General features: G+C 39.9%; 1 long non-coding RNA gene across 3 annotated transcripts in view; it reads left to right on the forward strand.

The window, feature by feature from the left end:
* LOC127476326 (uncharacterized) overlaps positions 1-19,329 on the forward strand; it is an 85,874-nt gene extending 66,545 nt beyond the window's left edge. Inside the window, exons 3-5 of one of the 3 annotated variants that reach the window (XR_007906563.1) lie at positions 14,415-14,482; positions 16,416-16,564; positions 18,652-19,329. This is a non-coding gene — a long non-coding RNA (uncharacterized LOC127476326). Of the gene's footprint in view, positions 1-14,414; positions 14,483-16,415; positions 16,777-18,651 lie in introns of those variants that run through there. The other 2 variants (XR_007906561.1, XR_007906562.1) reach the window with 2 other exon arrangements.
* The last annotated feature ends 6,379 nt before the right edge of the window (positions 19,330-25,708 follow it).

The raw sequence follows: 25,708 nt of genomic DNA on the forward strand, positions 1-25,708 counted from the left end.
TCAATTTATATAATGTATATTTCCAAAAGGGCCAAAAGCTTGATACATTGACAGGATATAAAGCATAAAACCCCTTCAACTGAAATCAGCACATTTCTACTTCCCTGGCTGCTTGATAGACTCCAAGATGCTTTTTAGAGAGAGGGTTTTTCCTCCCTCTAGAACTGTAGTTCTTCAGGTTTTTATTTGTAGGGCTTTTACAGTTCCCTTTCTAAACAATTCCTTTCCTCCCTCCCATTATTAGAAAATTTAATTTCATGGAGATCATTTGGGAGATTCAATAACAACTGGTTTTCAAAATATTGCAAATATGCAGGAAGGTCAATTAGTTATGTAAATTTAGGAGTTCCCTGGCAAATTTGAAAGGAATCATCTCACATTTATGTAGTTCCATTCATTACCAGGGATCTAGGTGCTTGCCAAATACACAGAAAAATGACAAATAATATTTAATGTGCTGAATTATGGTATCCAGTCAGTTAGAAGAAAGCTATGAATGAAATTACACTTCAATTTTATTTCAAGTTTATTTCAATTAGAATTTGATCCAGTTAGAACGTGTACTATTGGGAATCCATAACTAATGGTTTGAATTGACTACCACGCTGACTTTTACAGCCAACATTTGCAAAAACTGACAGAAGATCCCTGATGTGTTCTCTTTCCTTCACAGGGCAGTAAAACAGTGTTTTCAGCTCACTGTTCCTGAAAGGAGGTTGATCCAGAGACAAGAGTGCTCCTATGCAGATCCCAGCCTTGTGCTTGCATTTTGGCTTGCTTGATGACTCCCATCCAAATATGAACAAGGTCCAGGGCTGTGGCATGGAATTATTCATGAGCAGTTAGTTTCACTGTGAAATGTGCCCTCAAGCAAGAGGAACATATTCTATCAACATTTTCTGGTAACCCACAGCACCCACATCCTCTGCAAGTGAGAGGCAATAGGTAACAAGGGTAATAAAGGCACTGCATACGTTCTCTGAAACTCACAGGTCAAGATGAGTTTATTAATGATAGAAAACTCCTGAATGTTACCACTCAGTCCCCAATGCAGGGGAACCCCTCTTCCCCCCACCCACCCTTTCTTTTTAAAGAGCACATAAAAGGTTGTGGACAAAATTTTATGTTTGTTTTATGGTATCTGAATTACTGCACTAGTACAGCGTTTGATACTGTACTCTTGTGAGAAATAGATTGTTCTTGCATTAGACTCAGCACAGAGATGAAACAAGTTGCCCAGCACTGTTCAGAGGGAGTCTGTGGCAAAAGAGCTTTGGCTATCTTGCACATGACACAAATTTGGGATCTTTATATCATTTTGTGCTTTCCTCCACGTTTTGAGTGGGAGCTAATAGAAAAATAGGAAAATGCAATGTTGTGAAGAGAAGTTTCTCTAGGATTAGTCAACAGACTGGTGGCAGCAAAGAAAATGGAAGTGGCCGTGCTGTGGAAAGTTCTCTTTTGACTCTGCGTGCTATGAGGAATCTGCCTCCTGGTTAGTGTGTAGAAATAGTGTGATGTTTCTTTAAACAACTGTCATTATCTGGTGCATTTCCCAATCTGAAATTATTTGAAAATCACTGCAGCCCTGCTACAAGAAATAGATGAACTGATATTTTATATCAGTAGCAAATAGTTTGTGTGCACCCTAGAGTGCTAATGGAATTCCTTTAGAAGATATTTGGCAGGAACATGAATGAAAGGCATACAGATATCTCAAAGGTTTTGGAAAATGGTAAGCTACTTGGTTACCTCCATTTGTATCTGGTAGTTGGTCATTCCCTTCAGTATTTCAGGGCAAAAAGAGACTGAATGTCCAATGATACCTAAAGTGAGGCCAGTTTTGATTGAAAAAGACTGTGACTTGCTTTTCCCATAGGCTTTTTTCCTGCTGGTAGTTTCTGGGACTTTCCCTTCCTGGAAGGTAGTTCTCTGTGGCTTGTAGCTTATGACAAGCTTTCTCTCCAGTGCCCATCTGGCACTCTCGGGAGCTAAGCCAGCTTTCTGCCTCGTCTCACTACTCCCACTCAGAAAAGTTTTCAGAGCAGAGTAGAGTTGCAGATACAATTGTAAGGGGGTCACTTTTCTTAACCCAGCACAGCACTGTAGAGATTTTCCATTCTTTGGGTGTGGATATGAATGCTTTGCACAGTCTGGTTGGCAGGTTCAGTGTGGCCAGTTAGGTAAGTAGAGAAGGTAACTCTTTCTTCTGTTGGCTCCATTTTGCAAGGTGTCAGCCTTCCACATGAAGATGTGTTCATTTTTGCACTTCTATTCATGCGACAAAAATACTGCCAGACTCTTCACTTGCCACACAGCTACTTGTTTCCCAGAATAAGCAACATATTCTGCTTGGTGAAAGAAAGTTTCACCTGTCTGAAGTCTGAAAATAAATCCTTGTTGGTTGCTAAAAGCTGGCAGGTGCCTTCTAAAGGACATCGTGAATGAGGCAACAGAAGTCTCTGGTAATCTTCCCTTAGAACGGGGTCAGTTGTATAGGAGGGAACAGAGCAGCGGATGGTGGAGAAGACTCAAATCTGTTGAGGGGTTTTGGTGTATTGGCATTAGACTAGAAGTAGCTGCTGGTTTCATCCATGTTGTTTCACCCAACTGTGCTAAACATGGCAGAAGTTATTTGAAGACATAACATAAGCACATTTGAATAAACCAAGCAGCATTTACTCTTACTATGGCATTTAGGACTCTGACCTGTTGCCTAGCAGTTTGAAGTAAGTTATATACTAAAGACTGGTGTGGTGACAATAGTCTCAGGCTGTGTGTCAGGCTAACCGAAAGGTGCATTCTGATGGCTCTTGCAGAGCTTGATTTGGGTTGTTCACTGGGGCAAAACAAAATATGGCCATTTGGCATTGCGACCTGGATCTGAGATACTTTTTCACTGAGGTTTTTGATACATTCAAATCCACAATGGAGCAAGACTCTAGGACAGGGACTACAAACAGATTACAGTTGAAAGGCCTGACATGAACACCTGTGCATTGATCTTGCTGCACTACCTAGTACAGGAATCATATCTCTTTGCCATAGGTCTAAACATTTCATTGTGTTGTTTATTCACTGCTTATTTCATCAAACTGAAGAGAAGGAGAGCATAATATTCTGTGAAAGATTAAATCTGAAGCCACATTTCTCCAGGCAGGCTTGGTGTGAGTTAAGTCATGTTCAGTGTCTAACTGAAATTAATTTTACTGCTTTATTGTCTTTTTTAAAAATAAAAATATTTCCTAGTGCAAAACAGCAAAATAACTGCTTTACTCTGAACAGCGTTTTTTCCTTGTAGTATTTTTGGTTACATGATTGATTAAAGTTCATTTTTTCTTTAGCAATGAAGTGACTATTAAACTATCTGTGCATGCAAAAAAAAGATAATATTATAGTTGAGATGCTGAGATTCATGATCTTCATTTTTAATTTCTTCAATTTTCATATTCTTCACATAAAAGTCAGTTCCTGATTTAGATTATGACAAGGTATATTGACAGACACCCACAAGAAACTATTAATATAGATTTTTTTTCCTAATGGCTCTTTCTTATTCATGCCTTCTTAAAATAGGGGGAGAAAGTAGTAACTTTGCATGGATTAGTATCTGTGGCATAAGGATCTAGTGCAAGATTTTTATCTCAAGATCCAATGTAGACAAGGAAGGAAGTGGGATGTCAAGTGAGAAGCTTCAGGACCTGATTCTGTTACAGAATGTGTAGGTTCTAAATTTCAGTGTTTGTCTGAATCTTCATTTCATCACTAATACAAGAGAAAAGGCAAAACTGGAATTATGGGTGAAAGAATTCATACTATGTAATGGCATCCACTGAATTGCAGCTAAAAAAAAATTTACCCTTCAAAGCAATGATCCAAAGTAAAAAATATTGGTTGCAGTACTTCAGTGTAAACAAAAGATGTCACTATGAGATGCAAAAAACATTGAGGTAATTCAAGTTTGTTCTGAAACTTTTCAGATCATACCATTATGCTATAAGAGTGATTATTTTTAGTTTCTTTCTTTCTACAAAGGGAAACCACTGAAGACACTCTGTGAAACTACTTCATCTGAAGTAGAAAAAAAAAAAGCACCCCATGTTCTGATTTAGAACGCTCCTTTCTTGATAGGAATGTTTATAGAAATGCTTCCAAGTTCCTGTAAATGCCCCCACGTTTCACACATCATATCATGTGAAGCTGTTCTGGACCCTAAAGAAGATGCGGGTGAATCATTAAACCAAAATGAAAGAAGAAGGATACGGAGAATACAAAGTTTTTGAGTTGTAAAGACAAAGCATAGTATAAAGTGGAACAAAAGGGGAAGTTTCAAAGCAGTAGATATTAGAGAAAAAATGACACCAAACAAAGAGATTTTCTTCTGCCCTCATCCATACATCAGTGGGATTAAACTAAATGCAGCAGAACAATGTCTTATGCAGTGTGTATCTCAATTTTCACGATCCCATTGATGTCAAACTCCTCCTGACTCTTCTGGAAATAGGACTGCACTCGTGTTGTCATGAGGCTAAGCAGTAGGGCAGCATTTTCCCAAAAGCAGCATTATTAACAGCAAAGATGCATCTGCAGACACAGCCACGCTCCTTCCAAGGTCAGTTGGACTGACACTCTTGTTCTGAGTTACTTCCTGCAGAGGTACCTCCTGGGCTAGATCTGAAAATTATTACCCGGGCCAACTGTCTCTGTTCCAGCTTTCTTGAGAGTTTCATCTGTCCTCTCTGCTTCTCAAGTGTGATAGAGCAGAGGGTGGTTGTCAGGCTTTTCTCTGTCTTTATTGAGGTCAAGTCCCCAGAAGCCCAGGCCATTTCCTCAAAACTAGTATTTGGCAGAAATGTCATCTCTGCATGCTTGATACTCTTTATCCCTGCTTCCACTTCTGACTAGGCATCCTCTGCTAGACTATCATGATTCTTACATGATTCTTATACGTATTTTTCAGTCTTTGCTTTTTGTGGTTTTGTTTTTTTTTTCTTCTCTCTGAAGTGTGAGCACAAGATTCAGAGAGGAAGTAGTTCATGGGAAGAAATTAATTGTCCCTCTGTTAGTCCTTTGGGGAATCTTTTCAATGCTCAGTACAACTGGAGACTTGCATTGATTTCTCTGTGAGTCCTGTCTGCTCTGAGGAACCTTTTTAGGGGGAAATCCACATTCAGCCGCAGCTGGGGGAGTCCCAGGCAGCTGGACAAGACAAGAGAGGGATGTAAAGGACCTAGAAATTGCCTCAGAGAAACTAAGGCATCTGTGTAGGCAATCTGCAGTGCACACCAATAGATGTAACTGAGCTTGGAAGACCTGTAGACTTGAGAGCTAAGCCTGCTAGCTGTCCCATAATGAAACAAGCTGGCCACCTTGATCTCACTCCCTGGAAATAACGAGTCTGGAAAGTTGGTGAAAGCTAGTTGTGGGAAGTGATGGGAACTTTTGCCTCATAAAGCAGTGGGGAAAAGCTGAGCAAACATGTCGGGATTTCACCAGGTGAAAGAAGAAGAGAGGAGGCCTCTGATATTTGCAGAATTAAAAAATAAATGTTTCACTACTGGGATGTAGAAGTTTCATATACCACATTGGGTCACAATCTGGTGAGACTTTAAGCAGGGATACATGGGCAGGTACAGTGTGACAGGAAGCAGGCCATGTAGCTCAGCTGCTTGTCAATATATCTAGAAGTCAAACCCTTTCTTTCAATATTTATTTCCAGGTCCAATTTTGATTACTGGCACTATGCCACTGATTTAACACATCACTAGGTCAAGTCAACTGTGGACATCATCCTATGCTGTGTTTAGGATGAGAATCTACATATACATTTGCCTCCATTTAAGCCGTTTGTTCTGTGAAAACAACTCAGAAAAATAAGTTGTTTTGAGCCTATCCAAACCAATGGAAGTTTTCCTATTTCTTCAACGGGATCTTCAGACCACAATATCATTTTCTAGCTGAATGGTAATGGAAGTGTTAGTGGTTTGATCTTACTAGAAAAAGTAAGATCACTGTACTAGAAAAAGTACAGTGCTTTTTTTTGCCGTCTTATGAAAATTATAAGGTAGGTGACAGCAGAAGATGTATTAAAAAATATTCAAATGTTGATAAAAGTGTTGATGAATTTTGGATCCTGTAAGAACTTCTCTGAAAGGTAAAAAGCACGTTTATTGCATTTTCATTACCTTGGCACGTCCTTAAATGAATCAGGTATGTCACTCTGCAGAGTGTGGTGTTACATTAATTATAGTATGCCATACAGCATTTAATGAGAGCAAGCCCATTAAATCAAATTCAGAAAAAAATCTAAAAGTCAAATTAATTCTGCTTCTTAAAAAGTTTGTATAATATGTAGAATTTCCATTTCTTAGGCTATTTCTATCATTGCCACCTTTTCCTAAAATTTTTACATGTGTTTCTATATAGTGTCGTTACACGATATATTTATAAATGTTCTTTAATTGCCAATTCTCCTTTTTATTTTCTAACAATTTTAGGATATTCCTCTGTAGCTGTTCTTTCCAATTATACTGTTGTAAAATCTCATATATAGATCAAGAATCTTCACTGGTTAAATAAATCTCTATATGTAAAGATCTTTTTTTTCTGACTGTGCAACAGCATAGTCCCTTCACTTGGCACTCATATCATATTCCAATAGTGGCATATGTAGACATATCTCTGTCTACATATGCACTGGATGCTGATATATAAAAAAAGTGTTTTAAAATAAATCTACTCAGATATAAGTGTTAAGGAGCTCATCAGAACTCTGAATTTGTGCTGTATTTATTAATAGCTTACTCATTTCCCAGGGTGTCCAGACTGAAAATAAATATTGTATGGTATCATGGCAGGAAATTAGAGTAAAATTTATCTGCTTTTTTTAGTAGGCTTTTTTTTTTTTCTTCTGGGCAGTACACTTCACCATTGCAGTAGATTCTTTAGAGTATACTCATTTTAGTTGACTGTAGTAGAATAAGGGATGCATCTGCTCTAGTAAGTAAATAATATTAAACTGTTTAATTTGATAGACAATTATTTGAATTGTGCAAGCATTTACAAATCTCAGCCAGGGTACTGTAGAAGCAAATTGTATTTGGAAAATGTGTAATTCACAGAAGCATTATAGTACTTAGGAATACTGTACAGTACCATAAAATAATACAAGGACAAGATATTATTAATTTGCATACAATTCTATTAAAACTAGAATTTTTACTCAGATATCGCAAGACCCTGAGTTCTTGCTCTAAGGGGTTCTCTCCTCCTAGAGCTTACAATCAAAGAGTAATCCAAAACCACAACAGTGTAACACAGTCTAGTAAGAAAGAGGGAACTTGAATTGATCTCACTGTTATCATAATTAGGAAGCACAACAAAGGACCAGTTTACAGGAAAACGTATAAGTAGGATAGAAGAATATACAGTGGTGTAGATCACAAAATTTGACAGGTGGCTGTAGCACAAGTTCTTTGGAAGGACCCTCTCATACTAAGCATTTCAATAGCAAGAAATACAATTAGTAGATTAGGGCTAGACCGTGATGGGTCCTACAAAAAGAATACTGGTAGGATTATAATTCATATGATTAAAAAACCCCCAAGAATAAGAGGTGTCTCAAGAAAGGAGATGAAATAAAAATATTAACGTAGAAAGTTTGGCTTTGCTGAAACATTGGCGTGGTGCAATACTCTGTTGCCAAAGCTAGGAAAAAAAAATTACTGGGCAAGAACAATTAACCATATTAAGCTTACACTGGTGATTACACATCCACAGTGAGTTGTCAGAAAGACAGGCTGAGTTATTAGCTTGGCTAAAATGATTCATGCCTAGAGTCGAAATGTGGATTTGTAAATGATGAGCATGAAGTTGTTAAGTGCACGGAGGGAGTAATTATTCAGAGATAAGGGGCAGAAGAAGCTAAGGGAACCAAACTGAGGGTTTGACAGAACACCCTGTCTGCCTTAGAGTGCTGGAATGGAATGAGGTTGCCTCCAAACGTCTTTCTGCTATAGAGGACGGAGAAGAATTAGGAGAGAATGGAGATCCTGAAGCCAACAAGTGTGAAATTTCCAGAAATGACGTTGTACTTGTGCCAAGAACAACTGGCAGACCACGAACGAGAAGCCTGCAGTGCTAGAACTGTAAGCTTCAGTTAAGAAGAAGTCACTAGAGACAATGGTGAAAATAGTTCAGTTGAACTCAATTGCCAGGAACTGAACTGGGGAAGGCCTGAGATGTAATTAAAAAAACAGCTCTAGACAGTGTGCTTGGAGGTGCCATGTGCAACATACCTGGAGTATCCGACATCATTAGTTAGGTGTACTCGCTAAGTAGAGACCATGTTACTAAATAATTCTAAAAGAAAGAGCTCTTCCATGTTTCGAGTATAAATCCTGCAAGAAATAGCTGCAGTTAGTTATGGGAGAAGACTGGTAGTATAGGATGAATTAGTTGAAAGAAATTAAAATGCATGTAAAGAAAACTGAGCAGATGATTTGGAAAAAAACAAACCCAACCCAACCCAAAAACCCCACCGATGCAAAGGTGCATAGTGAAAAGAAAGAAAAATAACACAGATGCTGAAAATTAACAGATAGAAATAATTGATAGAGTTCAGAAAAAATACATTTTAAAATCAACAGGAAGAGCTATGTTTACATTGCACTGATTTTTAAGAGAGAAATATGCTGCTTATATTTCTATCAATTCCCTGTATGTGAATGTTGGCCATAATTTTAGGTATTTTGCCTTATTGATCAAAATTATGTTTACCTGCTCCATAATGAATCTTATTCCAAGAGAGATGGGAAGAGAAAAATCTGTAGAAGTAGCAAAAATAAGGACAGGATATAATCAAGGTTATTTGTGTGGGGAAGAGAAACAGACAGATAAGAAAAAGGTTAATAAAAAAGAGAGAGAGAGAGTGATGAAAGGAGGTGCAAAAGACCAGGAGATGGAATAGGGAAGGATCGTGATGGACAGAGAAGATATTAAATGAGGAAAGCTGATGAAAACTTACACTTGTGAGGTGAGAAGAAGGAGAAAGCCAAAGAAAAGGCTTGAGCAACTGAAGGCAAGCTAAAACGAGGAGGAAAATCACAATATATTTAATCGGTTATCACTGGAAAGAAATTGGTGGCTTCTGGTATGATTTAGTACATCTTCCATAACATCCTGAAAGTTCTCAGCGAGAAAGGAGACCCACTATATTAGGCACTAAATAGCTATAAGGACTGATTTTAACACTTTTTCCCTGCTGGGCTTTTTTTGAGTGAAATCAACCCCTTCCCACAAGTATCTTTTTTTGATCACAAATTCTAGCTCTAAGTTTACATTTGCCTTTTTCTTTTATGAATATTATTTTTTTTCACCAGAAGAAGATGGTTAAAAAGAATTTACTTTCTTCTGGATTATTTGTTCACTCTCCAACTCTCACTTTATGAACCCATGCTCTTATATTAGAAAGTTCTTTTGCTGATCATTACTGGAATGAGTGATCCTTCTACGCAGAAACACAGTGAAGCTACCTTTCATCTTTTCTTTCTAAAATGGTATCAAGAAGCTGCTGTCAGTATAGGTTCAGTTTGCTTCAGTCCTGTTAATTCCGTCTTCATTGCCTGTGGTAGAAGATAAATTTTTATTTCCTTATTCAGACTAGAAGTCTTTTGGAAATCACCAGAAGATTTGTTTTAATGTGGTCTGTATCTCAGATACAAAGGTAACATTTTAGAGCTAACTTCAGGATAGAAGACTGAAGGGGTAGATCTGAATGATGAAATGAAACTTGAGAGTACTTGGAACATTGCAAGACAACAAAACAAAATCAAATATTTTAAGTTCTAATTGGAATGCACCCAAACCCAGCAAAATGTTTCAGTCAGGAGCAAAGGGTGAGAAATGCTTTGGGAAGTTCCAGCAAAAGCTGAGATTTGATTAAAACTAATCTTGAAGTTCCCCCACCCACATATGTCACTTGATATTCAAAAATACTCACAGAAAACAGAAACTGTATGGAAGATTTTAGTTTCAGCTGCATTTCCTAGCCTAACTTGCAGGACCAAGAAGAAATGACAGAAGTTACTCTCATTGATTCTCTTAGAAAGTGGGAATCTCTTCTGAAAGGCTGCAGCGTAAGGAAAGATGCATTTCTTAAAAGGCTGTCCTTTAAAAGCTGAAACAGTACAACCTGTTGGTGGTGGGTTTTTTTAATTTCTGCTTAAAGCTCTCCATTTATTCAAAAGAGTGAACGTCTAGTTATGCTTTGGAAACACATAATAAAATATGTTCCTCACTGGAAAGATGTTAAGATCCCCATAATTAGATGAAGAACAGTAAGAGGGAGGAAACAGTGTTATGCCCATTTTTCTGAGGTGCAGTTTTTAGCTTTTGAATATTTTTACCCCTTAGACTTCAATAGGTAAATAGATACAAAAGCCAGGTTTAAATAAATAACTCTACTTTCAAAATGTAAATTAGATGTTTCAAAGTCTTCATATATTCCAACTGAAGTATGTTGTCTAATTGATATGAAACTCTGCACTGTAGACCTACTGAAATGCAGAAAACAATACCAAGTTTTATGGATCTTAAATCCAGTATCTTTGCTAATACCCTTCCTGTCATCCAGTAGTGAGGATGTGACATGAGAACTGGAAGGAGAGCTAAGACCATGGAATTAATATTAATTTTAGCTTACATAAATTATCTTTTTTATTATTATTATTATCTGAGGAGTTTAAGAATTTTAACTAAAGGGAAAAAAAGGAAAGCAAAAAAATCTGTGAAATTGTAGAATATTGTAAGCAAGTCACCAAAAACTGCAGGAAAAAGCAAACCCACACAAAATGATGTATAGAAGTAGATACAATACTAACATAAAATTCAGAACCCCATCTTAGGTCCCTGATTACTGAAAGAGAGGGATGAATGTAAGAGATTTGATGTACAAAGAAACTGCAATGTTTAGATATAGCTTGAATATGGAGGTTTACAGAGCTGGTTAAGTAAAAGATGGTACATAACAGTGAGACTGAGCTGAGGATGTTTGTCTTGTCTTGACAACTGAGAATGTGGAGAAGGTTTTTGGAAGAAAGGCTTGAAGTTCTGTCTGTGTTGTTTTTAAAGCTGATGGCTAGACACTGTGAGAAAATACAGAAACAGGGTGTTCGTTAGGAAGGCAGAGGGAAGGTCCAGGCAAAAAAATTGTGAAAGGCCAAGGCTAGTAGGGCAGAGCTACAATAGCAGCATTTTTATGTGAGATCTCCCTTAGCGGTAGGTGATACAAGGGAAAAAGAAGCAGAATCATTGAGTCTAAGACTTAGTTGAAGTTGGAAGGGATCTCTGGAGGTCACTTAGTCCAAACTCCTGGTCGAAACAGGGAGTATATTACAGACAGATAAGCTTGCTCAGGCCTTGGCCAGTGGGGTTTTTGTTGCACACAATCTCTCTGGGCAGCTGTTTGAGTGCTTAACCACCCTCCCTATGGCCAGGTGTGAAACTCTAGAGGACCACGTTTGATGTTGGAGAATGGTACAACCATTTTATTTAAAAGGGATGATTTCAGCCTTAGGATAAAGTGCCAGAAGTTGCCAGTGAATGAGGTTTCAGAACTGGCCCTAAAGTATGGCACAGAAAGAGTTGAGACTTTTCTAAAAAACTTCTGTGAGCTCTAGGGATAAGAGAACTTCTAATTTATTTACATTGGTACGTAGACAGTTAATGCTTATGTGATTTTGCAGATGCTATCCCTTTCAGTGGTTGACCTATCCATATTTATGACCCAGGTTTTTGTCCCTGTCTGTCTGAAATGTTCATGGTCAGATATCTTTCCCGATGTTCAAAATATTCTGGGGAATCGGAGCCAGAATTAAAAAGAATGATTTAGTTTAGCCAGAATGCCTTCAATAGTGGGTGTTCTGTTTGGAGGTTCTTTTTGGCTTTCAAAATATAAGATGAAATGCTTTATAGTGTGCAACCATCACCCAAAACCAAAGTCAATAAAAATACTGTTGATTTTCTTGAAAACAGAGTTAGGCTGACACTTTGCGGTTTTGAAAATTCTTCCCACAGGTGTCAACTGAAACTACTCAGAATATTGACTGTGATGGAAAAAAATGCATAAGTAATAATATTTGAGACTGAGAGTTACATTGCACAACCTAGTAATGCCATGTACTTGTGTAGGCACTGGATCAACTCAGTTTTCTCACCTCTGTGCCAAACACAGTGTGACACCCTGCTCAAGGCAAGGCAGAACTACTTTATTATCAGAGCTACTTTTGTGCCAGGGGGCCACAAAATCATGAAACAGTAGCGTGAATGTCACAAGTGCACAACAAGCATGCAAAGTATGTAGCAGGCTCGCAGCTAAACAGCATTCTGGATGTTTATTCAACTGCTAAGTAAAATTTATAATATGAGTAGTAGATTTCAGGCCCTAGAAGAGACTTGCACCTGGTGTAAATTTAAATTACCTGCTGGAGTGTGCATTAGTTCCTTACAAGTTTGTGCATCTGGACTTCACTGTCAAAGGATCAGTGAGTGTTTTGATGTCAAAATCCAGTCAAGCTGATGTTTGGATGCAGCTAAGGTGGGTACTTGGTTTCAGGAACTGGATAGTTTTCATCTGTTTCTTAATCTAGAATTAACTTCAAGGCCTGTCTTTCATTTCCAAGTAGTGTAGTGCTTCTGACTTTGCTGCTGCCCACACAACTGTCATTTCTCCTGCATTTTTGCTGAAATAGTGACTTTCTCTCAGCCACCAAACTAACATCATGGTAGGGTCACTGAAGGCTCACTAAAAAGAAATCTTGTCTAAAGACAGGAAGAGCCAAAGGCCAGTTTAAATGTGACATTGTTCTGAAGTCACCATGGAAGAATTCCACCTCCTGTAGGAACAACTGACATCATCACTTGCACTGAACAAAGGGGTTTCCCCGGATTTTATCTCTGTGCAGCCAGTAGGTGTGGCCAGCTAAAGGAGGTGAGATTTGATTCAGTTCTTTGTGAAAAAGTTCAGTCTTTTGCAGCAAGGATTTCCATGCCTTGACTCAGTGTATATAGGAGCATGCCCTTTGTTTCACATTATATTCCAGTCACTCTGAAAGTGGTGAGTTTGAATAGAAAATATGAAGGCACATAATATGGTATTCTGGAGAAAAAAATCAGGAAGGAAAGAAGCCACCACAAGCTTTAGAGATCTGGTTGGATTTATGCTATCATGTACATGAAAATAAGTATATTTGTAATGGGAAACACTGAAGATGACAAAGGTGAAACCCCATTACTGGAAACATTTTACAGGGTAGAACTGCCCTTGAGACATTAATTCATAAAGCTGAACAATACCTTCAGTGAGCTCAATGAGCAGTAGATACCGCTGTATATAAAAGATCCTTATTTTGAGTCAAAGTTGAAGAACAAAGGCACAGTTGTGTCTGGTCAGACTGGTCAGCTGGCATGTCCAATGGTACCTGAGAGCAGATGCCTAGGGGGGAATCAGAAGGTAAGGTAAGAATATAGTGTAACTTTTCCAGAATCTTCTTCTGGCCTTCAATAATGTGTAGCTCATGGACTTCCATTGCTAAAGGATTTCCTATTTAGTGATCCTTTATGGATTTTTCTAGTTGCTTATTGAGCCCATGCAGCACCTTTTTACATACACACTTGTGCAGCAAGGATTTCCAGAGTTTAGCTCGATGTCTAAAGGACCACTTCCTTTGTTCCAGCCTGCTCTGTGCAGGTTTTATCTAATGCCCCTTAGCTCTGGCATTGGAAAAGAGACAAGGGCAGCCATTGCCCATTCACTTTTTCTATGGCACCTAGTTTAATAGATCTCTAAACATATCCTTTGCCAGTCATCTTTTTTGCATAATGGAGTCTTCTAAGTCCATGTCTTACAGAGCCACATGTGATATGTGTACCTGTGAATTATTCTCAAGCTCCAAAGCTTCCAGTTGAACAGGTGGTTTGGAAGGAAGATTTGAGATCTGTTTTTCCCCTCAGAAAATACTGATTAATTTTAAATAATATATTGTTTTCATTGCAAATTATTAATTTGGTGGTAAAAACATTAAAGATTTAACAATACTCATTTTCATTTTTCTTCATCCCACTGCTTCCCATAAGCTGGTTTAGAAAGAAGATATTTTTCTTTACTTGAAAGATCAACTTTATTTTTATACTGGAAACAGTTTATCCAGAAAAATACAGGCACTCCTCTGGGAAAAAAGGTCCAAAATCAAACTCCTCTCTGTGGTTGTTTTCATTCTCAGTGGCTGAAGTGCAGAGGAGGGCAGAAGTGAAGGTAAAAGGCAGACTTTCAGAAAAAGGAAAGCAAGCATTCACTTGTAACTAGTGTTTGACCCATCTACTCTTCATGTTTTTTTCTTCTGCCATTTGATCTCTAGAGAGTGGAAGATAGTAAGGCTTGGAGCTGTGATGTGCAAGCAAGAAGGGGACTGGGAGGAATGGTGAGGTAAGTGAGGGACAAAGATTAAGGGGAAGGAGAGAAGGGGAGTTGAATAAGTATGTATGGCAGAAACAGGGTAATCTTGCTTCCACATATGCAGAAAACCTGTGCTTTGGCTGTTGTATTGAGTAATGATTCATCACTGCAACACAATAAAGAAAACAAATTTACACTTTCTTTCTCGTTTCACATGGGCAGAGGAAAACAGCTTCTCGATTTTAAGATTTAGCATCAATGTTTTCAGTAGAGAATCAAGTATGGATTGAAGGTGCCAGACTGCCAAGTAAACCAGAAGGTGCACAGAGACCGAAATCCTCTGTGTAACCACAGAAAGGCTCAGAGGCAGCAGCCTGTAGACTGTAGACTTCCCAAACATCAACATACAGTAGTCTTGTTCTAAGGCGATCCTTCCTTCCCTTTCTCCCTCCCTCCTTCCCTAGTACTAGAAATGGTTGAATGACCTCTTCCATGTCAGCAACTTGTTGAAAACCTTTCAGACTTAGGGGCAAGGGATACAGGTCTGTTGATTTCAGTGAATGTTGCACTTGATGAACTGGAGCTAGCTGACAGTCACTTTTTGGTTTCCAATAGAACATAAACTACACTGAGGTTTTCTGAACACAGAGACATGTAGTAGTTTGATTTGATTCAGCAAAATCAACTCTTTTTATGAACATTCTATTCCGAATTCCTCTTATGGTCAGAGAAGCTCTAAATGTGCAGCACAGACAGGCTGTCATAGCTCCTGTTCCTCAAAAGTCGGTGCTTTGTCTTGTTCTGTTTCCTGATGAACTGCAGAAAACATTATTTCATGTCACTTGTGTTCTAAAATAATCCCCACTGTCAGAATGAATAAATCAAGAGGTCTGCTTGTTTCAGACAGCATCCTGCTGCTACACAGACTGTCCACTGAAATGTCAAATGGAAACACTTTTCTTCTGTAGGATCACTCCCATAGGTGCCAGTGAAGGAGGCTTCAGCAAGGAAAGGATGGAAGATCCAGTGGAACAGCTGCTAGCTACCTGCTGTGTGAAGTTTTTTGCCCTTGAGCTTCTTGGGATTGGTATTTCAACTATTGCCATCAGGACTAGCACCAGCTCTGCTGCTCAGCTGTAAGTTGTAACAACACACATAACAGAGATATAGTCTTGGGAAAGTCCGAGCAGCAACTACCCACCACAGGGAACGTGTATCCCAATACCTACAGGTTCTGCTAGCCCTCCTCTTTCTTACATCCTTTCTGCTGAAAAAGACAACACACAAAGAGACACAGAGAAAAGTTAACTTACTCATCTCTTTATATTGCTTCTCTGTTTCCTGTATTGAAGGGGCCAACATATTTGCTTAATATAGCTGCTAGCCTTTTGCAAATGCATTTGTCATAATCGTGATGACCCCACTATGTGAAATGAAGGTGAATCTGATGAAGATGTTTAGATTCATGCACTGTGTTTGCAAACTTCTTCAAGTTTGGAAAATCTGCTGTTGTTCTTTAGCTTTGGCTTTTTGATCATGTTTTCTGGGCAGTAAATCTCTGGAAACACTTCAAGAAAAAGGGATCTTGTGGTTCACCTGCCTGATCTATTTGTTGAAAGCAGGTTTGCTCTAGTAGATTTTGACTTTGGTATTTTTTTCCTACTGATATTTTATGTTCAGACCTTTAGAAAACCTGGTGGTGTTAAGCCACTGCCATCCCATTGTTCTGTGGTGCTTCCGATTTGCATGGAAAATTATTCATGTTAATAACTCTCCATTGTTCATGTCTTATCTTCCTAAGTCATGTCAGAGAGCTACACAGTACAAGCCCTGCTGTCAAAAGGCTTCTTTACACTTAAAGGCATGAAGGGATTTGCCTGAAGTGAATTCAGATGAATTAAAGGTTTTAGAGACTTAAATAAAATCATGCAGAATTCTTAAGATTTTCTTAATTTCTCCTCAGGTCACGTTCTCCACCTGTGCCTCTGCTAGCAGTCTTTGACCCAAATACTTCTGCCTATGCTACTGCCAAGCCTTGTTGTGTTTCAAAGGGAGACTGACTATCATTTTGCATGGTGATGGAAGACATTCAGCTCACAGTGTGATGGAAAGGTACTTTTTCAGCTGTGGTGGAGTTAGTATATTGATTACAGATATCACTTGAATTCAGCAAACAATATTTGCCTACCCTTGCATTTGCTGCAAAGGGGTATGCCTGTTCCTAAAAACTGTGAGGATAATTGCTGGTCAAGTAAAGTTATTGAGGCCTTTAGATTCATTGCCACTTTTCCCCATTTGTATACATAAGGTAATGTTCTGGATAAAAAAAATAATGGGTTTTAGAATTTAGGTTCATGAGCATGTTTTCTTAATCTTCAAAAACTGCTAACATGCTCATATTACAAGAAAAAAGTTGATGTTTGATGGATATAATCCAAACTACAGAACTAATACTAATATAAGATGCAGTGACTTGTATGTAACTGCAGAAAATTGTAAAAACATGTTAAAAAAACATTAAAGCATCTTTTCAGTTGCTGTTTAAAACCACTCTTGTTTCTCAGTTTTTAAGCACTATCACTCAGCGCTGGTTTTGCTTCCTAATGTTGATTTGCTTTAAGCTGAGCTTTTGTTTCACAAACTTTGTGAAACACACCTGTTTAAACACTTTGGCAATATGGAGCAAACCTGAAAATGCCTCAGTATCTATTATTTCATAACTGAAACCCAGTCAGGTTTCTTTTGTATTTTAGTATGATATTGTAAGCCACACAGGAAACCTACCTTCATTTCTATAGTGACTTATTCTCGAATATTTGTTCAGATATTATCAACTATATTATATATTAAAATTACTCAGTGTTGGCACCACTCCTAAAGACAAGCCCATGTACATGCATTATAGCTCTATTCAGATATTAAAAGAGTATAAAATGAGTTTCATTTTCTGACAGATGACAAATAAAGTAACCATCAAAGCAAGTGGAATAATAATCAAATGAAAAAAGTCACTGTGAAATTTCCTGAAATGTCTTCTCTCTTTGTTTACAAAAAGATAGGTCAAGTGAATCTTGTCTGACAAATGGTGTTCCTTTTCCTAGTGAAGTCAATGACTGAGCTACATTAGTTCACTGACAGCATAAGCTGTTCCTGTTAAGCAGTATGTGCCTTCATGGACTTCAGTGTAAATTTACATTACCCTACCCAGGTCTAACTAGAGTTTGACTATTGCATTCCCTCCTGGTGGGTTTGACTTTTCCTGAACAAAGTACAACTGTCTACAATGAAGAGACAAAAATATTTTTGCTTACAGAACCAAATTCAAAGACATGAGTAAATGAAACATACTTAGTAATTCTACTGATAAGCTAATCATTCAGCCCATGTTATCAGCATTGCCAGATGGATTTCAGTGGAAATATGCTGCTTTTTCACAAGTAGTGCTCTGGAAGACTACACAGTTTTCTCAGGTTAAGGGGGAGTTTAGACATAAGGAGGACTGAAAACTTTCTGGTCTCAGAGACAAACATATTCCCTTTCTTTCCACCCTTCTCCACATTCCAGTTTCCCTCAGAATTTGTATAATGGCATTTTTCAGAAACCTTTTCACAGTATTACCCAAACCTCAAAAGACTCATTAAAAAGCCTTACCTTGAAGGAAGGTCCTTTTTTGAATTAGTAACTGGTTTGAAGATGAAAAGCAAAGGTGGAAGCTACTGATCATTTTTCACAATTAAAGGAAGTCACAAGAGGAAGGTAGGCACAGGAGTCAGTGCCAGGTCCAGCATTGTCCAACACATTCACAAATGGGCTGGAGAAGATGGTGGATAGCCAAAGTGCCTGATGATAAAAGTTGTTTCAATAGTCCAAAACAAAAGCTGCCTGAGAAAGTAGCACAGGGATCTTACATTATCAACTGACTGGGCAGTAAAATGGCACAGAAAATATAATGCTGATAAAATACAAAAGACTGCATATGGGTAAAATACAGCCCTAATAAATGCAAACAGTCCTGAATGAGCACTTGTCACTCAAGGAAGAGATCTTGGAGTCACTGTAAATATTAACATAAAAACACCAGCTTAACATTCAGGGATGGGGTGTGTCCTTGGCTCATAAACTTGACCTGCTGGTTGCCAGAAACTGGAAGATATAAAAGGAAAAGGAACCCCGTTCTGTACTCACCCTGTTTCTCATAGGTATCCACTATTTGCCACTGTTGAGAGAAGATGTGGAGCTATATGGATCCTTGCTAAGACCTGGAACAGCTGCTCTTCTATTCTTATGTAGAATTAATGGTTTGAGAGAGTAGATCTAGCCTGGAGTCACAAAGGAAAGTGAAACTATTGAGAAGTATACAACCTTGGAACCAATGTGTCAAGTCCCAGACAAAGGACCAAAGGATCAGAACAAAAAAAAAAAGCCTCAGAAGAGACCACAATGAGCCCCTGAATTAACCCTTGACAGCTTAGAAGCTTACAGGGTGTTCTGGTGCTTTAGCACAGGGGTTGACCAGGAGTCTAAAATACCACAATAAAATATCACAGAAACACTTGAAGAGCTCAGAGACACATGTGAGCATTACCTCCTGCAACTGCAAGGTGTCCAGTAGTAGCAGAAAGTGAAAGACATCAGCTTAGAGAACAGAGTGTATACAAAGAAGGTAATATCATCAGTTCTAGTAGTTCTTCCCTTGGAAGGAGACAATGGTTGAAAAGAAAACCAATGAGCTGTCAACCTCAAAGCAGACAGTACCCATCCCAGACCAGTAATTCTTATCTTCTCTGACACAACTTTACTGGTGATTGCACCTGTTGTGCTGAACAAGGCATATGGGATATTATAATGTCTGAAAATATCTTTAGTTTAATACCTTGAATTTACACCATGTGCAGCGGAGTACAGGTTTACATATCAACATTGGGTGTTAATCTGTACTTAACTGAGCCACATCAGTGGAATGCTTTGTCAGCAGTGGATACATTGCTCAGGAGACACAGTGCTCAGCAGGAGATGATGTTAGAACAGGGATTTGCAAACAGCAGGATGTGAAGTCCTGGCATTGTTACTGCTTCCTGAGCTTGACATGATTCACATCCCCGAAGGTATTTAACTGTTGAGAGAAGTAGCAATTATACTGATCCAGGGTGTCTCAGGTGGCCATATATTTGGAGAGAAAACACATTTTTTATTATAACTAGCAGAAGGCAGGCAGACAGGCAAGAGGCAATGAGTTTGCTGCTTAACCTGAGAACAACTTAGGGGTTTACACCTACACACTCTAAGAGGCATGTTTCTTGCCTGTAAGCATGCTCTGTGCTCTGCTTCCCACTCATCTTCTGTTCTCAGCTGTGCTGTGGACTACTCCCAGCCCACTGAAGTGTCCTGGACATGCAGAATCCCAGATGCACTGGAGAAATACTGCCAGACTTTCTAGGTAATCATGTGGCTTGGAAGGACCCTGTTGCCACAGTCAGACAGGCAACTGCAACAGGCCAAAATAAGGAAACCAAGTGAAAACTCTGCAAGAAAAATCAAGCAACTGACTCTGGACGATAATATTATTGTATCAAGAGTGAGCCACCAGGAAAAGTAACAGTGCAAGCCCCTCAAAGACTAACTGAACGTTCTTGGAGAATGTAGTGAATATGCTGGACATATAAGTATTTGGATTATGTTTTTCATATGTGGTATTTAAAGGCTAATATCTTAGATTTTGGCCAAGAAAATGTAACATGGAATTAAGAACTGTAGCTTTAACTGTTTTCAAATTTTCAGACACAGGAGATCTTAAGACATACCCCATTAAGGAAAAGCTATTGGGAAAATGTCAACAAAATAAAGATCTCTGCCCAGCACTTTGGCTGTAGCCAGGCCATGATTACTGAAAACCACATTTTACAATGGGTATCATGTGATGGTGGAGGGTGGGGAACGACCTCCTGGCACTGACCACTGCTACTTCTGCAGCTGGTTCAAAGATTCCTGCTGATTTTAGGGGATCAAGACCTAGCGGCTCTCAACTGATGGCTGAACATCTCAATTATGTTCATCAGGTTTCAGGGGGTACATCAAAATCTGACCTCTTTCTACTCTGAATGGTTTTCATGGACCAATATATAATGGTCTGTGGGCTTCCTCCATGGAGGTGTTGTGAAGGCTGTGTGTGTTCCCCTAGCATTACACATATATGCCCTGTAAGCAAGAGGTTAGGTTATTATAACATTATTTTTCCATTTGAGGACACTTTTACGTGTGCCCAGAGAGAGAAATACATGCTTAGCTTATCAGGAGAACACATTTGGATATTTTCACTCACACTCAGCAATGGACTATTCTTAGTAACTAGTAATATGCATGTGCCTTGCAGCATGCTTTTTGATAGCCTTGTTTCTATTCTTTAGGGATGTAGTATTTTACCATATTTCCAAAGAATCTGGCTTTAAAAGAAAATGTCTCACTCTTTTTTTAACATGGCAGTTTCTCACAGTGAAAAATAAATAGAGGTGCTGCTAAGACCAATTTCTTTCTTATATACGGATTGGAAGCAAACGTGTCAGGTTGATCTGGCAAGGCAGATATGTGCATAATATGTGCAAGGCAAAGTAGTACAAATTCAGGGTTAAAACTGCCTGCTATGAATGTTAAAAGAAATTATGTAATTTTTAACTACTTAGTGAAATCAGAATTTTCAAGGCCTATTATTTTCTGTATTTCTATTTTCTAAATGCTTAAACCAAACACCCCACAGCAGCCCCAGTATCTGCACTTCATTCGCAGTCCATCATGAGTTTTCAGGTGGATTAATTTATTTTAAAGCCTGAAGTACATGCAAACAAAATTAGCTGCTGGCAGGTTTAGAGACACAGAAGTGCAGTAATTTGGTACATGGTTGCCATGGCAGCTAACTTACCTCTAAATTATCCTACATGCTTTTCTCAGCCATTCTCTAGCATTGTTCCTCCTGTCTGAATTGTTAGTTTGGTTTTTTGTTTGTTTGTTTGTTTGTTTGTTAGTTTTGTGGTTGTTTTTTTTTTTTTTAAGACCTGTCTTTTGCAAAGCCCTTCTTTGCGCCATTTTGGCCTCATCTGCTGGCTCAGCCCTTACGTTGTGGTGTAGTCTATATTCTGTTGATATCCAGTAATGGAAAGGGGAAGCAAGAGGAGTACAAGGCAGAATTATGGTCTTCCAGCTACTCTGCCTGTTGAGAGCAGCTTCCTGAAAGCTAATTTTTTCTGAAGTAAACCACAGTGGTAAATTCCTTCATTTTCAGGACTTAAAGCTCGCTCAAATATCATTGATTTTGACAAAGTTACTGTAGATTCACAGTGACATAATAAAAGCCAGATTTGGCCTTAAGACAGTGAATTTATCAAATGATGAATGAATTCTGCTCTGAGGCTACATGGCAGTAAATCAATCTCTTCTATCCAGAGAACAGGTCTTGAAATGCTTTGGCAATGTTTATTACCAAATAGAAATATTAAAAGAATGGGCAAGGAGTCCTGCAAGCTCTTTCCCTTCCATTCATCTCCCTCTCAGCACAGTTACAAAACAAGCCTGGTGCCATTTATGAATTTTAAGGTTTCATTATTTATTTCTGGCAAAACAGTTCCTTTCTGTCAAAATGCTCTGTTTCAGAGCATTCCACTGGCCATTTCTGACCAATCATTCTTTTTATCTCCCGTCTTGCCATCTCTGAGAACTAAGTTGTGATGCTGCTTCACAGGAACCCAGCCCAGGTCTTATCAGTTCCTGACAGATCATGGATAGCTGACATGCCTTCTGCCTATGGCTGAACGTTAGCTCAGGGCTTAGAGAACGTGAGATCAGAAGATAAGAAGTAGAGAGTATTTACTTACTTATTTTTAACATAGTAAACTCAACGTACTGTCAACACAGAAGTTCTGTCTAATTTTTAAGAAGGTTCAGTTTCATTATCAGTTTGGCTGGCTGTTAGTTTTCAGGCAGTTGCCTAGAAGTGGTCGCTGCTGCTGAACACTAGGCATTGCCAGATACATTTGTGTGTGAAGTCAAGAAGTGGGGATTACTCAATTTACTATCCTCATATCACAAAGAAGTAGGAAAATCCCCAGATTTGTGGGATTACAGGCCATGCTAAAGGGATCATCTTTTCAGGGATACTGACTGAAGATTATGAGATTCAGCAGGACCTTTTTGCTCTTATTTTCTGTGTTCATTTATTCAGTCCAGTCATCTCAGGATAGCTTGCTTTTTAAAATGAACTTCAAAATAATAAAACCAGTGCAGATACTAAGCACAAGGAAAAAGATCTTGAGAAGTGACAATGAATAAACACTTTATGAGGATTTAGGCTTGCTGAAAACCTGCCCCCATAAATGCATTATATGGTAGTTTATTAAACAATGGCTGAAGAACAAAAGCAATCACTTTTTTGAATAACTGGGTAAGAGACACAAGTCAGTATCAAGATTCCCTCTCTAGACCTGTGGATATACAAAAGATATACTATACACCACAGTAAATGTTTAAGAGAGAAGTGGATTTTCTCTCACTGCTTTTTAATCCTGGTATGTTACACTCTTCCACTCTGATTTTTGCTCTTTCACTGTAAAATGTTGCATGCATGCAATAGAAGTCTAATATGGGAAAGTACTGCAGGCTGAAATAGGCATCCTGAAGAGAGTAACAAAACTTGAAATTGAAACAGAGGATCACAATTCCCACGAGGATGTGTAACACTTCCTATTCAGAAAAATATCAGATACTAAATTAGATATACTTGTTTTCCATCTGTATTACCTAGTATAATAATTTCACATGAATCGCCCATGCACAGTACTTTTCAGCATTCTTTGAAAAGGCCAGAAATATTGTTACTTGCAATTTACAGATAGGAGAACTGAGTTATGGGGAAGTGAATTGATGAGCCAAGACTTCCAGCATATTGACCACAAGGCCTTCCAGTTATCATGGACCTCTTAACACAACACAGATCCTTGCAGTTACTAGGGATATTATTCACTTTTTGTTAGTGTTGCTGGCAACTTTCACTTTGGGGATACAATGTGTTTAGTAGCTATTATGGCAAGCCAGGATTCATGCTGTTTGGACCTCAGTCATATTTTGTATGGCATGAGGATAAAGTACATTACATTCTGGAGAGCTTTACCAATGAAATATTAAAGCCAATATCTGTGATAAAGCTCACTGCTATGCTTTTCACCAGTATGGAAGGGGAAGGGAGAAGTGCAGTGCTTCAAGTTGGGTGGTTATCCTTCCAGGCCTTACAGAGAGACTGCTATGATGTTTTTGAGGCTGATGATGACATGATACAGCCCCGCAAACTCTGTGGAGCCTCAGGGAGGGAAAGGTTCAGGGAGGGAAATGTTCAGGAATGTTCCCTAGGGTTCCCCTGAAATTTAAGCATCTGTGGTGATGACATGGCTGTTTCAAGGTAAGAGTTTTCCATCATTCTAGGTAGTTAAACTGGTGGCTTAATCTCTGCTGGCTTTCAAGCATGTCATTGGCTTCTGTGGGAACAGCACCGGTTTTTGAAGATGTGGCAATACAATCACAAGCCACAGCTGAGGTGTCTGGTCCTGATCCCTGTCTCTGTATGGACAGGTCTGACCCCACAGGGAGTGAGTTGTCACTCCCCAGCTTTTTACAGGGATTGTTCTCTGAATAAATTCGTTCTTGGGCCAGACAGGTGTTGAGGGTTGCTTAAGCAAAGGGGAACAGAGGTGCTGTTAAGGGTAGCGTGAGGACGTGTGACCACCTCTTTGGCAACAGCAGATGTTTGATTGCAACTGGAGGTTGTGAAATTGTTCCCTTAGAGTTTGCTTGTACTGGCAACCACTACCACTACGTAAGAATCCCCCCATCACTAATCTATCCCTTGGAGAGTTCATCCACTCGTTATTTCGTACCTGGCTTTGCTGCTTGTTGACTTAACCATGTTTTCCATCTTTCACCCTTCCACTGCCTATTTTGAGCTGCAGATGCCCCTGACCTGCCTAGTCCTACTGAGGTGTGCCCAAAAAATGACATCTTGGCATCACTTTTGATAAACATCTCACACTGATGCATGTATAAATGCACAGGCAACCTGATGGTGGTCACACAGCAGCATCCTTCTCTGTTTTGCATTTGAGCCTCTAAGGATTTCAGGCTTTTTGGGCACTGATACTCCGCTGGTTAATGGGAGAGACCTTATGTAGTAGTATCCTGCCCCTGCTTATTTGAACTCTGTGTATCCCTTAAGTCCTTCCCTGTATCCCCTATCTCATTAACTCTTTGGAGAAAATTTCCTTCACTAACCACCAAATCCCTCATCACCATACCTCCCTAAAACACATCCCCGTGGCTAGAGGGATGTGGCTCTATCATGTCACGTTTTAGGAAGCAAAGCATGGAGGTGGAAGTACTGACATGGCTTTGAAGCCACGCCTGCCAAGGCTCAGCAATGAGCATCATTCCCTGCTTGAGGAGGAAGGCTAGACTAGGCAATCTCCGGTGCTGTCAACCAGTACGATCCTGCTATGTTTGCTTCCAACTATTTGCTTTCTCCTCTCTGTTTGCTTCAGTTAGGACATAAATGTCCTTTGTGTCCCTGTCTGCCTGCAGCGTGGTTGGAATGACAGGGCAGAACACTGCTGCAGCGTGCCATGCCAAGGCACAGGCCGCTGTGCGAGGCTCTGCTCCCGGCACAGCCGGAGCGTCACACGCCTGCATCCTGCATCTCTCTTCCGCCCGACGCGTGCGGACTGCCACGCCAGAGTGGCACGGGCTGGCAAGCGGGAGGCTGTGACAAGCAGCCCTGGCGCCCAAGGCCAGGGTGCGTCCTGCCAGGGCCCGTTCGAGGCCGAAACAACCCAGGGTTCGGGATGGCAGAGGCGCGGGCAGCACCTGCCCAGTCTCGCACCGCAGCCTTGCCCTCCCTGGGCCCACCGACGGCGGGTGGTCCATGCCGCGGAGCCTCCCACGGGAGCCGCTGCGGTGGCCGATGCTGATGCTGATACCGATGCCGACCCCGCTGCGGTCGCGGCCGGCGCTTATCCACCGGAACGCCCGCCGGGTGCCGTCGGCCGCGGCAGGTGGGGCAGGTCGGCGGCGCGGGGGCCGCTGGGATGCGTAGTTCAGCGGGGCGCGCGGCGAGCGCACGGCGCGGTGGCGCGGACTACAAGCCCCAGGGCGGCCCGCGGGGGCCGTGCCCGCGCGTGGGGGCGGGGGCGGTGGCGGTAGGTGGTTCCTGGTGGCGCGGCCCCGCTG

Source organism: Manacus candei, unplaced genomic scaffold (genome assembly GCF_025592945.1).
Source record: "Manacus candei isolate 608988 ecotype Guabito, Panama unplaced genomic scaffold, ASM2559294v1 h1tg000049l, whole genome shotgun sequence".
Lineage (NCBI taxonomy): Eukaryota > Metazoa > Chordata > Aves > Passeriformes > Pipridae > Manacus > Manacus candei.